At 41.1% G+C, this 15,313-nt stretch overlaps 1 protein-coding gene across 15 annotated transcripts in view; it reads left to right on the top strand.

Moving 5' to 3' along the window:
* The window catches only part of DLGAP3 (DLG associated protein 3), a 541,562-nt gene that overhangs the window by 155,664 nt on the left and 370,585 nt on the right, over nucleotides 1-15,313 (top strand). Inside the window, exon 1 of one of the 15 annotated variants that reach the window (XM_068269126.1) lies at nucleotides 10,427-10,449. The exons of the other annotated variants lie outside the window; for them this stretch is intronic. The gene's annotated coding sequence lies outside the window, so the exon portion shown is untranslated. Of the gene's footprint in view, nucleotides 1-10,426; nucleotides 10,450-15,313 lie in introns of those variants that run through there. 15 annotated transcript variants of the gene reach the window in all.

Genomic DNA, 15,313 nt, shown 5'->3' on the forward strand with positions numbered 1-15,313 from the left:
GGATAGCGTCCTGTGCAGCCCTGATCTCCGGGGGGGGGGGGAGCAGGTAGGAGAGGGAGGGGGGAATTTCGCCGCGGAGGGGGGCTTTGAGCTGCCCCCCCCGCCAGCCACATGCAGGCATGAGAGATCGGACCCCCCCAGCACATCATCCCCCTAGTGGGGAAAAAAGGGGGGTGATCTGATCTCTCTGCCTGCTACATGATCTGTGCTGGGGGCTGCAGAGCCCACCCAGCACAGATCACTCAGCACAGCGCTGGTCCTTAAGGGGGGGTAAAGGGTGGGTCCTCAAGTGGTTAAGGGTGATGTCACAGCACAACGCAATAAAGGTACCACTGCCAGTAATCCTACTCCCATGTCCACGCAGGCAAGGACAGGACGCTCCAGCGATCTCATGGTGATGTCGGACATGCGGACATTCTTTAGTCCAACGCTTCGACTTAGCACTTCCGGATCCACCCTCCACCAACGCCTCGACCGGCAGGTAGCCAACTACCTAGCCTTAAGTGTGGATGTAGACACTGTGAGCAGCGATGAACCCTTGGACTACTGGGTGCACAGGCTTGACCTGTGGCCAGAGCTGTCCCAATTTGCCATCCAACTTTTGTCTTGCCCTGCCTCAAGTGTCCTGTCAGAAAGGACCTTCAGCGCAGCTGGAGGCATTGTCACTGAGAAGAGAAGTCGCCTAAGTCACAAAAGTGTTCAGTACCTCGCCTTTATCAAAATGAATGAGGCATGGATCCCGGAGGGCTACTGCCCGCCCCAAGACTAAGTCAGCATCTCTGCCTGCACGCCGTGTTACTGGCTTTCTGCTCCAAGACTAAGTCAGTCCCCACACACAGCATCTCTGCCTGCAGGCCGCTTGCCTTCTCCACCACCACCAACAGGGTCCAGGACTCCAGGCGGATTCCTGAATTTTTAAGGCCGCTGCTAGCAGCGGCCACTAAACTAATTTTTCTGGTGCGTGTACATGGTTGCCTTATTTTTCTGGCTGCACTGCAGCTGCAACAACAGAACAAAAGGCATGCACATGTGCCCATTCCCCTTCGTGATCATTACCTTGCCGCGGTGAAGGGGCTTGCGCATCACAATGAAGCAATGACCGCCGGCTATGTGAGTGTCTCGGGGGGTGGCACACCAAAGATAATAAGGTCGTTGCTTCATTGTGGACAGACCAAATTTGATCAGTTGGACAGTCACTGTTGTTCTATCATTGAGGTACCACAGCCCGGCGACCATATGGGCTTGAAAACCGCCACGGCCTGCACTCTCGCCATGGTGCGCACCAGTCCAGCACGGCCGTCACTATGCAAACCGCTGTTTGCGGTGCGTTACACAGTGAGTTTGGTGTGTCAGTGTGCAGCAGTACTCTAATTACACTCCCTGATTGATGTATACACATGCAAGATTGATTCAATGTGATTTCTGCCCTTAAAAGCTGCTTTGCGTCAAATCCAGATTTTTCCCCGGGACTTTTGGCGTCTATGCCACTCCGCCATGCCCCCATCCAGGTGTTAGACCCCTTGAAACATCTTTTCCATCACTTTTGTGGCCAGCATAGTTTTTTCTAGTTTTCAAAGTTCGCCTTCCCATTGAAGTCTATTGCGGTTCGTGAAAGTTTGCACGAACCGAACTTTTGCGGAAGTCCGCGAAAACGGTTCCAAAAAACGGAGGTTTGGGCCATCTCTACTGTCAGGTTGATCTCTTCTCCCCCTGGGTCGCTTGTCACATGACTGCAGTTACCGCCGGTAACTGTTTGTTCAGCAGCATTAACATAAAACCCCTCCACCCCCAAAAGCTGTGACTCACAGGTGAGGCGTGTGCTGCTACTACAACAGAAGGATTGAAAACCTTGTAAAAATATATGACAAAGGCTTAAATAGAAGAGGTGATTATGTGGAGAAAAAAATCAGAAGGTACAGTGGGCTGAATCCAAATGTACTTTTTCTCCTATCTTTCCTCCTAGTAGATCGTTTTTCATATTCTGTTTACAATAACTTTTCTGCACTCTGCAATTGTTAAAGTACCAAAGTAAGTGAAAATTACTGTGAAAATGATTCATATTTTCTTGCTTTCTGGTGACTTCAAAGGCATTTTATTCAAAACTTAAAGAAAAAGTGAATTGGATCGAGCCGAGCGTGATTAAAATAAAATACATACAATGTTTCATTAATTGTAATAAGTGAAAGTGGCTTTTACTTTCCAGATGACCCTTGTATTTCTACATAAGCAAGTTAAGGAATACCTGTCATACCATTACGGACCTCTTTCTGAAAATGTGCTATTCAGGGAACCAGAGAGGAATGCTTCTCTAAAATAGAAAAAAAGATTTTATACATACCTGGGGCTTCTTCCAGCCCCATAAGCCTGGATCGCTCCCACGCCGCCATCCTCCGCTTCCCTGATCCGCCGGTACCGGGCCCGTCACTTCCGGCGGACGCGGCCAATTGCCTGCATCACAGGGGCTCCCTCCATACCCGTACGCATGCGGCTGCGCAGTAATCAGCAACACGCGTACCTGTATAGAGGGAGCTCCCTGTGATGCGGAGAATTGGCCGCGTCCGCCGGCCGACTCGCGGCAATGACGGGACCCAGTACCAGCGGATCCAGGCAGCGGAGGACGGCGGCGTGCGAGCGATCCAGGCGTATGGGGCTGGAGGAAGCCCCAGGTATGTATAAAAGCTTTTCTTCATCCTCTCTGGTTCCCTTTAAGTGTATTATTGTTTCTGGCTATAGTACTTCCTCAGGAGTTCCGCATAAGAAAAGTCTTCAGTCTTCATGATGTGCATTCTTGTTCAAGGCAGTAAATGAATGTCCCTCAGCAATAATAAAGGTGGCATGGTGGTGTAGTGGATAGCATTGGGGTCCATACCTTAAATATGGGTCAGGATACTATCTCAGGGAGATTGAATGTTATCCTCATCTTTGTGTTTTGTTTATGGTTTCCTTCCACATCCCACATCACAGAGGTAGGTTTATTGGTTCCCCATGATAACTGGCCTAAGGACATTAGACTATGACTATAGTAGGGGTTAAATTGTGAGCTCCTCTGAGGCACAGTTATGGACACTGTAAAGTGCTGCATTGAATGTTAGGGCTATATAAATAAACAATAACAATAAATCAGTGTACATGTTGTGCTCTGTAAGAAAAATGGTAGTGTTCTGCTAGGAAAAAAGTAACATATAAACACAACCTAACAGCATATTAAGTTAAACACATTTTAGTTCAGTTTGACAATAGAAAACATTCAGCAAGGAATCTGAAATAACCTTGAATAATGCCTGTATTTAAATGTAACCTCTATTTATTTCTGTTTTGCAGTGTGAGATTTAGTCTTCCTGGAAAAGGTTATTGATAAATGCCCGCTTTGTGTGCAGTGTTCATATTATGTGGCATGTTCTAAGCGGCGATACCTCATCCTAAGCCACCTGTTAGTCCCTGTAGCCCAGCAGGGTTATAGATGCCCTTGCTGTTCTTCACTCTAATTACACCTCTCAGGGAAGAATTGCTTGCTGACTGTCCTGCTGCTATAGCTCAGAGATCATTACTTTGATCACTGTCAGTACCACGAGAGCTCAGTAGCTAGCACAAGGACATACTGTCTATAAACAGGTCTGACATTTTACTGGGGAAGCTAGCATACCTCTGTGAAACTAAGCTCACTGAAGATGTGGTAAACTTTTCTAAACTTTGCATTATGAGGTCATGGATTATGTGCACACTGACTTGGTCATGAAAAAGTATGAGTGAGAGAGAGAGAAAGAGAGAAAGAAGGAAACATTTATTGTTTGTTAGTTAAGAAAATAGAGAAAAGTCTGACAACAGCTTTGCCACTTAGGTCTCCCATGTAAAGCATCTCTATAGATGCAACTGTCGCAAAATATAGAAAGTAAAGCAAAAGCTTTTTAAATCAGGTCTATTACCTGCATTGTATGCCTGCATATTTACCTTGTTTTACACAGTATCCTTTTACCAAGAATCACTTTGTTAGTTAGTTTAGTTTCCACCAGGGAGTTTTTAATGGAACATTTCATACTCTCTTACTTAATAATATTGTTAAAAGTAAGACTGCAGCCTTAAAGGGAATCTTAACTGGCCTTCTTCAGCGCAAGGCATGGATTAGAATATCACTACGTCTAGGATTTGGGAAGCGAGTTGTTTAAAGTACCCAGTAGAATATAGACAGACTACCCTCCAGTGGCTCTATTGTGTGTCTGATTTGCATATTCACTCACTGAGGAGAAGTGATGCATCATGGGAGTTACTTCTTGCTTGCATAAAATTTAATTATGGCAAATACCGTACTTTCTGTTTTTAGAAGCTACATTTATATTTAATTTTAAAGTAAGGAGGCTTTTCAGTTCCTTTTAGTCCCTTACAAAATCCTAGTGGTTGTGGATCACCATGCGTTAGCTGAGTACTTATGAAATAGCATTATGGAAGAACAATTTCATCTGTGATCTGGGAACTCTGCATGCAAAGTCACAGATAAGTAGCTTATTTCATGTTTGGTGCAGTGCACCGGGTGGAGAATGCTAGATACCATTTTTACAATTGTCTTCAATAGAGTATAGGTTCAAGCTAGTGTTTATTTATATTTTACTTTAATTTGTTTTTGCTTAAAACATAAACGGTTGTAACATAGGTCACTGATTCACAATTCACAGTTATCACTGTTTTGCATGTTAACCTCCGTGGCCTCAATTCACGGAGCATTATCAAACGTTTATCAAACACTTTATCAAACGTTTGATAATTTACCTCATGGGTAAAATCTCATTTTAAATTCACTAAGGTGTTATATATTTATCGAATGTTTTATCGATAAAATGTTCAATAGATCTATAACACCTTAGTGAATTCAAAATGAGATTTTACCCATGAGGTAAATTATCAAACGTTTGATAAAGTGTTTGATAAACGTTTGATAATGCTCCGTGAATTGAGGCCCTTGTCGGTAACCCAGAGTCAGGCTTGGAGTAAAAGAAAAAAGTTGCTGGGAGTGGTAATCCTGGGGAGGTGAGTCTGTGCAGGGCCTGCTTCAGATCTCTCTGGGGTATGTCTTTTTCCTGCTTTTAGTGTGAGAAAACGCGGAAAAGCCGCAGCGAGTACTCAAAGTAAGGCGGCTGATTCCGCGTTCAACATGACAGCTTGCGCGCATGGGCCTGCATCCACTAGCCTGACGGAGCGTGGGGAAACCAACGCATGCCGAGTGAACAAGGCGGCGGATTCCGCGTCCGACGCGGCGGTTTGCACACATGGGCTTACCACTAGCAGTATGGCTGAACGCGGGGAAACCGCCGCATGCTCTGACAGCGGTGCGGCTGGCCCCGCGTTCAAACCAACAGATGCATTACAACACATGTCTGGTGTGGCTGGGACTGATAGTCCACACAGGTTCAGAAGGACGCGCGCGCACGCTGAGAGGCAGAGCCTTTATGGCAGTCAGAAGGGTGTCAGCTGATCCAGCCGATCAGCTGACAATTCTATCAGGTTTCATTGGTCCAGCACTTAGGGGAGGCGCTGGAGAGCGCTTGTGTGTATATACTGGGTGCTGGTCATTTCTCTGGTGTCTGGCGTTGCGATCACTACGTGGTAGCACTCAGACCTTGTCAGTATCTGTGATATTATCTGTGTTATTATCTAGACCAGTTCCTAGGTGTTGATGATCAAGGACCTCACACCTCAGTCTAGGGAAAACTTTATGTGCTAGCTCTCAGACCTTAGCTAGATCCGACAGTGTGCCAGAACCGGCTGGAGCTGGGATTCCACACTGAGGCAGATTCTTGATAGCTTAAAGTACTAATTGCATTGTTTATCTGTTATGACCTTCTGCTTTCCTGACTACTCTTCTGATCTCTGATTAGGTACTTCGCTATATCTGATACTCTGTTGCCGTACTCTGTTTGTCTTAGGATTCCGCATCTGTCTTCTGTCTTTGTCCCTGTTCTGTATGTCTGTTGCCGACCTGGCTTGTTCGACCTCGACAGCTATCTCCTCAGTCAAGAGATAGCTCATAGACCTGTGGGTGACACCCCTCCTGGTGGCACTCACACTTGTCCTTCCTACTCCTAGCCTGACCCCTCCCTCGGGAGAGTCTCAGGCTTACGGAAGGAACGTGTTCCTGTGCAGTACTCATTACTGCTGTGCGCCTGCTCCACAGGTGCAATCCTCAAAGTATTTCTGTTGCACTAAACACTCTTATTACCCAGGTGTCCAGAGGTTAGAGATATATCTGATTATTGGTGATACTGCAGATCATCAATAATCGGGTATATATCTGTATTCTCGGTGATACTGCAGATCACCGGTAATCAGACCCTCTCTGTGTTACACCGATCGTTACATTTAGGGTCTAAATGAAAAAATTGTACCTCTTTTAAAATAAGGAATCAATCATACAGCTAGGTAGGTTAATCAAATCTAAATATGTAACAGTACCTTAGTATATTAGTCAATAAATGTTTTCTTTGTTATATTTGAATAACCGGAGTGGGGATTTATATCAAGACCACAATTGATAAGTAGGGTTGTTATCAGAACTTCATCGGGGATCTTGGGCTACCCGATATAGGTTCAGTTTAGTGGCTATTATATCCAAACCTTTTTGATTCGTTTTTAATAAGCATACAAGATATTGTACAGTATGTTTTGAATTGGTTACTTGGAAAGTAAATCACCTAAACGCAAGAAACATGTATATAGTGCAGTTAATACATTTCCCGGAGCTATAAAAACGTAACTTTTCACTGTTGAAAACTAGAAGTAACACCCATATACATATATCCCAAAATCTCAGAGCTTTCCAGATAAAGAGAAGGCAAATAAGAATAGGAAAATCTGAGTTGTGAGTTCAGACTAAATAGAGGAGATTTCCCTTAAAGAGAGAAGTTACTGAACTTATCTATTCTGATCTCTCTTGTTCGTAATCACAATTTGCTGCCTCCAGCTCCTGTCTATCATTTTCACCTTCTCCTCCGGTACATGAAAAAAAAAAGATTCTAAGTATGAAAATGGACTATTTGTGAGCAGGGCGCTCTGACAAAAGAAGAATGTCACAGCACTGATCTCTTAGTATTAATATCAGTTTCCTGTGTTTCTCTCCTACCTCAGTTCCCATCACATTCGTCTTGAATGCATTACAAATTATAGAAAGATAGAGAGAAAGAAAGATCTACTGAGTTTTTTCCCCCCAGGGGAATCATTTATGGTAACTTATACACTATAAAGATGTTTTCTATATTACAAAACACTTCATTTAATGCTGCATTTCAATGTACCATAGATATAAGATACTTCTTCCCATCCGTCCCTCACATTTGGTCTTCCACAGTGTTTCCTATATCTGTCCTCAAGTTGCACCAACAGTGCATGTTGTACAGGTAACCTCATCTATGCATAGAAGATGTGATCAGTGTGTTAAGAATGTAGATAAACTACGGGTGTGGACTATACACAATACAAGGGCTATATGCAATTCATTTTTCTCCCGAGTTTTTTCTTAGGAGATAATTTTTCATCTTCTCTTTTCAAAACTTTGCAATTAAAAAAAGTGTCAAAAAGTAGGTGAAAAATATTTTAACCAGTTAACTCAAGTTAGACATTTTTGTGCGTTCAGTTTGAGTCTCTTTAATTCAGTCAGGACATGAATGACTGAATGTCAGGACATATATACTCGTCTTGCCAATCAGTGGTGGGTATGTGCATGGACTTAAAGGTCGGTAATTGGCAAATGGGAACATGTGTTTCCTGAGCCAATTAAACTGCCTGTATATGGATGAACATGACTCCAATCAGAATAGTGTATAGTGCCATCTTGTGGGCAAAAAGTAAAGTTAAATTAAAAATATATTAAAAAATAAATGTGCTACTGTTATTAACCCCCTGTAACCCCCCTCCCATGTAGTTACCAAAATAAAACACTTGTTAAAAAAAACAAAAAGAACCTTAAGTGACAGCATAAAAAAAATACACAAATAGTTTCCTTAGGGCTTTTTGTTACTAAGTATGTCATGAGAGTATATTACTGTTATTTTTGCAAATACAGTAAGGGCCTGTAATTATTGATTGGGTATAAAAAAACACAAAACATAAAAATACACCTTTATTTCCAAAAAATATATTGTTGCCATACGTTGTTCTAGGGATATAATTTAAACATTTAATAAGCTGGGCAAATGGGCAAGTAGAATGTGTGAGTTTTATTTATAGTAGTATTGTTTATTTTAAACCTATAGGGGATGGAAGTGGAGAAACAGTGTATTCTTTCATTTTTTCCTTGTTGTTCCCTTTAAAATGCATAGAAAATAAAGTAATGGCTGAAAACTAGTATCACCCCCAAAAAAGCCTAATTTGTGGCAAAAAAACAAGGTATAGGTCGTTTAGGTGTGATAAGTAGTGATAAAGTTATTGGCAAATGAATGAGCGGAGCAATGAAATGTGAAAATTGCTTCTGTCCTTATGGTGAAAACTACCCGTGGGGTAAAGCGTATTCTTGCCTGCTGATGGTTCAAAAGGAATTTTCTTGACAAGATGTAGAAAATATCACTTAGAAAAAATTTAAGTTAATTGCACATAGGCCAAGAGCCCTTATTCAATTTACTTTTTCTGAGAGCCGTTGGGCACAGGACCCAGGGCGAGCCGGCCAGCCAAGCGGGCAGAAGTGCGCGCGCGTGGACAACGGGCGTGCGCTCGTGACGCTGGGCGTGGCGTAGGGCGGGTGCGCACGTGCACTGACTGGCAGCGCTGGCGGTGTGAAGAGACCTAGAGCCCGTTTTTAAACGGGCTTAGGTCAACTAGTCCTGGTATAAAAGCACAATGATGCATGTGTGTCAATTTGCCATGAAAATAAAAAATGCTTGTAAACACAGTGCTGGCCAGACCTCTGGGACTTTAAAAAAAAAATTACACTTTTTCCAATAATATCTCCATTGTACCAGGAATTATTTAACAATAAAAAAAAGTGTTAATAGCTATTTTTATAAAATACTTTTGGTCATGCCACCACTGTCTAGGCTTCTTTATTCTGGACCTCCCGGTTCCCTTTCAGGAAAAAGCGAGAGAAAGATTCTTCCTAATGGGGACACAGAAAGTAATAAAATCCCTTAAGTGCTGCTAATCATTTTTTCACACTAAGATGGAGGGAGCAATAAAAACCAAGATAAACATTACAGCCACTACCTATTGATACTAAAGAGTGTCTTTTTTACTGCCTGTACCTGTTAGATGGGTTCAGATAATTTCTTTCATGTCACTGGTAACAGAAAGCAAAAGGAGTTTATCTAACAAGTTCACAGGCAGAAAAATAAACATGACACAGATTATAATCCATCCCCACTCAATTCAAAACTAACAAAAAAGTTTTGTAGGGAGTGCTACTTTAATAGTTACCGAAATAGTTATTTATAAGGACTCTTCATAATTAAATACAATCTATGAACAAACCCAGCAAATTATGTTAAGGTGCATACATATGCACTATTAGTGTTGCCTGTTAGGATCTAGCTCGATCCTGCAGGGGATGAGTGCTGTACAGACCCACCACTTGTGTATACCCAAGTGGGTGCACTGTTTCTGTTGTGATGGGAGGAGGGAAGATACGCCATGAAGGAGCACCTTCCAGCAGGCAGGGTAACTTGGAGAACAATACTGTACACTCAGTTGCCCCTGATGCTTTAGGATCCGGGATGCTGAATCTTAAAGCGACCTTATGGGATACATGTATACATGCTAGTCCTAAACAGCGGCGTGAGCTGTATTCTATCATGTGTGCAAGGCTTTAGACAGATCACATGCTTCTTTGTGCAAAGGTTGAGTGTGTTTGTATGCCATTCTTAGACTCCCTGTCCTGGAAAATGTATTAATTAATATGCAGTAGTAAAAGTTCTTGTAAAAAACTGAGGAGATAATCATGTGGTACCACTTGGTGCAGTTTGAGATTTCTCTTTATTCCAGGTTCTAAATCTTAAACAAAAACTGTAAGCCGAAAAGGTGAGACCCCACCCACTTTGTAGGCCTAACTAAATTTGATGATGCAAAACCTTGTGGGTAATGAAATCACATACAGCTCATTCCTGATCTGCATATGTTGATATTAAATGCTGGATATCTCAGCACTCATGGCTACTGTAGGTAGAGAGGGGACCTCCAGAATTGCATCTATGCCAAATAGAAACCCCACAACCCCACTGGTTCCTGAGATAGGGGTTATTGAAGGTATTTTGAGAACCAGGAGCTGGGGGGGGGGGGGGCTGCAATTTGGCACAGAGGTAGTTAGGGGGGTCCTGTCCCTACTCTCAAAATTTGGATTGAGTAGGAGCTATGAGTGCAGAGATATTAAGCCTTTAATATCAGTAGCATAATGTAATACTGTAGACATAGGAGGATCAGACACAGCATCGGCATAGCAACCTAGTGGAGAACAGAGAAATAGCAGCAGCAGCAGCACAGGTTCAGATATAGCTCTGACATAGCAGCCTAGTGGAAGCAGATAAATAACTGGAAATTCCCCAGTGTGAAAAGCAGTCTGTGAAAATCATGGCAAAATGTTTCCGCGATTGCGTTTCCAATTCTTGTTTGAGGAATAAGAATTGCTCCCTGAATGAGAATAGCAAACAGAATCACAGCAAAAAAGTAGTGATTTTGCACTAATTTCCAGTGTGAAACAGGGCCCTAAGCAACATTGATAATCTTGTGTATCTATATAAGGAAAATATGCATGTCTTCAAATAAGGGAATAAACAAACCCTCTAGCTCTGCGCGCCAGTAGTAAACATGATTCCTCCCATGCTGCATGGGGGCAATTGTTTCTACACCACACTGACAGAGTAAGAGGATTTGTGGTTGGCTATCTCTTCTTCTCATAATACACTCTCTATTCTTTTTTTTACAGTTCCTCTTTAAAACAAAACTAGGTCAGTTTGATAACATTGAAGTCAGGACTTAAGAAATGTAAGAACTCTCTTTTGTATAGTCTCAGTGTTGTCATGTAACTCTGTGTTTGCATCCACACAGAAAGTTTGGCTTTATTAGTCATTGCATGGATCGAGTTCCTTCGTCTCCTTATGATAAACTTTGAGACTTGGTCTTGGCTCTAATTAGGACTGGTGATGAGTATGGTGCATAAACAGCACGTCTGTTTGGACCATAACATTAATTACAGTGAGATGCATGAAGGAACAACTACAGTTGTCAGACCTTGGCAGTTCAAGTAAAATTCCACCTGAGCTGTTTGTTTTAAGGTTTGGAATGGCTAGCGTCTAAGGTTTATAATTAATTTTAGTCTCTGACTCAGAAATAACACAGGAAAGTAAGAAAAAAATACCCCCAAAGGAAATCTTGCCATGACACCAGAGGTAGGATTGAATCAGTTCACCTGTACCGGTGACAACTGGGATTTTGGCTTTCCTCTTACTTACTGCCCCAGTAATATTTGTCATAGGAATGGACATGATGGTAATTCTCCAAAAATGCAGAGAAAGCAGAGGTTTTAATCTTTTCTGGTGCCATTAATAAAGGAAGTTTTGGCTCATTCTTCTTTAGCTTCAGCTTTGACTGTGAGCAACCTCTTTCTTTTAATGCTCTCTGTCCATAAGTAAGTTACCCGGCTGTGGCAGACTTTTAAAAGCTCTTTTGAAAAGGCAGCTTTGAGAAGGGTTTTAGATACGAGTGATAAAAGGGTCTTTTTCCATCAAATTCCAGACAAAGAAAAGTTTGATAGACTCTTAACCATATTCTGAATGATATATATGGCACTTGTGTAGGTAACCTCTGTAGAGCTTATTTTCCACTTGTCTTAAAATCGTTCTCTTTTTATTTATTGTTTCTCTGTACATACACCTTCTGAGGTCACTTGACTGTATCCTCACGGGTCCCTATATTTCTCTGCGTGTCTCATTAGCTTTCCTTTTTTATTGACTTTCCTCTTGTCTATTAATTATTTTCTTTCTCTCGCCTGCATGAAATGACTAACAATGAGATGGTTGTGACCTATCCTTATGTGCTAGTGATTGCATCTTGTATATTGTTTACTATTGAAAAATGAAAACCTTACATCGAGAATGGAAGATTAATTTGCAGAGGTATATGTCACTTTCTCTCAGTTTCTAGTGATGTCACTTTTTCTTTGCTCCTAGTGGACCTTATTCCATCGAAGGTTTTGCGCTCATGTTTTTCCTTTGTCTGTTCCAGTATTCCTAGTCTAGGGCTTAACAGTCTTCCATACCCCTGTATACCTTTATCTCGCCTCTCTTCCATCCCAACCCTCCCCTCATCTCTTTTTATTCCCTCTTTCTGGTCTGGTAGTTCTTGGAAGCTCAAAGCCTTGTGGAGCAGTTCTGCAGCTTAGTTGTTTCTACACATAATTTATCAGAAGAGATTCCTCCAGCCTGAGGAACTGTGAATACCCTGACATCACAGACCCATGACATGAAATGCCTCACAAACATAAAGCAATTATCTCTACGGGAATAAAGGAATATTAACGACACAGAGATCATTATATAGCAGCTTGTTAAGTATTTTTTCCTTTTGCTGAAATGATTGCTGGTGTTGGGCAGCATTCATTAAACAATACCACATATGGTATGTACCATTTTGTTTGTGGAAATACCCTCTAAATGTTACTGTTTTTTGCTATGTCTATTTAGTAGACATGTTGCTATGGAAGCACCACTTCCAGTACTTTTGGTTGGTAAATTACACCTTGGATGCTGTAAATGGCTTCTTTGGACCATTCATTTAACTTAATTTACCTCACCTACCATAGAATTTTTCCTGCACACCCCCGTATGAAAAGTGCTGTTCTAATCTCTCCACATAAAAAGTGCCAACATGCCAACCTTCTAAATAACTGCAAGCATAAAGCATATCACACTACCTGAACACAAAAATGTTGCTTTTTATACCGGAATGTAGTACCATCTATCTAGAATGAACGCCAGAGAAGAAGGATAACACTAGTGTCAACAGACCAGTTGATGAACACGATAACAGTAATCTTTAATGAATGCTGCTTATTATGTATTCAGTAAGCAAAGCTAAATAGGGAAAACATTTCAAAATAATGTGATATTTCTTCACAGTGTATACCTGTTAAAACATTTAAAATACTATTTTGTTTAAACGATATATTATAGGCACACATTAAATAGTAATTGTGGCATGCAAAATTTTAACACACTAGTGTCTACTTTGCTGTACATCGCAGCTTGCAGATGTCTTGTGTAGCCAGCAGGGATCCTGAAATTCCATTGTTGGGATTTTTGTCTACTCACACTTTCAGATCGTGTCTCACTGGATAGTGTACTGCTTTATCTTTGTTACTGGAGACCAGGTTTCAAATCTTTGACTCTTTCTGTTCAGTAAGCCAGCACCTATTCAATAAGGAGTACTTTGGCAAGACATCCTAACACTGCAGGGAGGCCTACTGAGCGCGCTGAGTGGCTGCAGCTCTCATATGGCTAATGTATAACATCTGATCTGCATGTTTGTCCAGGGTCTATGGCTAAAAGTATTTAAAGAGGAACTGTACTTCAAAAATAACCAATCAAACAATATTCATGTGTACATTATATAGTCAGTGTTTGCACATTGTAAAATCTATCCTCTCTTTGATTTACATTTTAAAATTTATAACAGGTGGTGACGTTTTTAGTTCTGCCAGGTGATTTGTACGGAATGTTGGTTACTGAGAATTCTAAGCACAGAAGGTGATATTGCTTGCTTGGCAGTTAAAAAACTCATTATTTCCCACAATGCAACACGGTTCACAGACAGCAAACTGTCAGGTCCTTCGTCATGACATTACACTATGTGAGGAGTTTCACCACAATATACCATACAGACCCCCAGATGATCTATTTGAAAAAAGGTAAAGATTTCTCATGGGAAAGGGGTTTTCAGCTACTGATTGGGAGGAAGTTCAATCCTTAGTTAACTACTTTATAATTTTAGACGTAGTTTCTACGTCCAAAATGCTGCTTCTGTTGCCGCTTGTTGGCTAGGCTGATCGCGCGCTACCGTGCGTGCGTCCGCCACCGCCCGTTAGCCCGGAGATCAATGAATGGGAACACAGTTCCCATTCATTGATCTAAGTTCCCATATGAAAGACCGATGCTGTCTACAAGACGGCTCCATCTTTCACAAAGCCCTTACTTTCACGTCCACACATTACTTCCATTTTGCGTAGTAATACTACACATACGAAAGATATGTGTGATGACATCTTGTGGCCAAATAGTAAAATTACACTAACTTTTTTTTCATTTCTTTACATTGTTTTTACATTTAAAATGAACCCCTTATCTCCCACACTCCCCAATAGTTAGCCATATTTTTTTTTGTAAAAAAAAATAAAAAACACACAATTAAAAAAAACCCATAAATAGTTACCTTGGGGCTGAACTTTTTTTAATATGTATGTCAAGAAGGTATATTATGTTACTTTTTAAATTATGGGCTTGTAAATAGTAATGGACGCAAAACTGAAAAAATGTACCTATTATTTTTTCCAAATAAAATATTGGCACCATATATTGTGATAGGGACATCATTTAAATGGGACAAATGGGCAAATAAAATATGTGGGTTTTAACTATGGTAGCATGTATTATTCTAAAGCACAAAAGAGTTTGTCAGCACCCCAAGTAATATTGACTGCGTGTGCTGGGGTAGAACATATATACATAATACTATAAGACACATACGTGTTTGCAAAGATTGTAATAAAGAAATTTTTTTGATTGACACATATGGTCTGCAGTGGTGCTGTTTATAGGGGTATCTTTTCTCTTATAGTATTATGTATTATTCTAAAACTATAGTGGCCGAAAACTGAGAAATAATGAATTTTCTCAATTTTTTCTTAATTTTCCCGTTAAAATGCATGTAGAATAAAATATCTTAGTATAATCTACTACCCAAAGAAAGCCTAATTGATGACGGAAAAAACAAGATATAGATCATTTCATTGTGATAAGCAGTGATAAAGTTATTGGTGAATGAATGGGAGGTGGCAGTTGCTCGGATGCATAAGGTGAAACAACACTGAAGACTGTAGTAGTAGTTAACCTCTTGAGGACTGCAGGGCTAAACCCCCCTAGTGACCAGGCTATTTTTAGCAAAATAGGCCACTGCAGCTTTAAGACCAACACAACACACAAGTGACCCCCCCCCCTTTTCTCCCCACCAACAGAGCTCTCTGTTGGTGGGGTCTGATCGCTCTCCCCATGTTTATTTCTTTTTAAATAAATATTAGTGTTGTTGTTTTTTTTTTTAAAACCCCTGTTTCTTTAAATACCCTCCCTTCCTCCCT

This window comes from Hyperolius riggenbachi, chromosome 2, assembly GCF_040937935.1.
Source record: "Hyperolius riggenbachi isolate aHypRig1 chromosome 2, aHypRig1.pri, whole genome shotgun sequence".
Lineage (NCBI taxonomy): Eukaryota > Metazoa > Chordata > Amphibia > Anura > Hyperoliidae > Hyperolius > Hyperolius riggenbachi.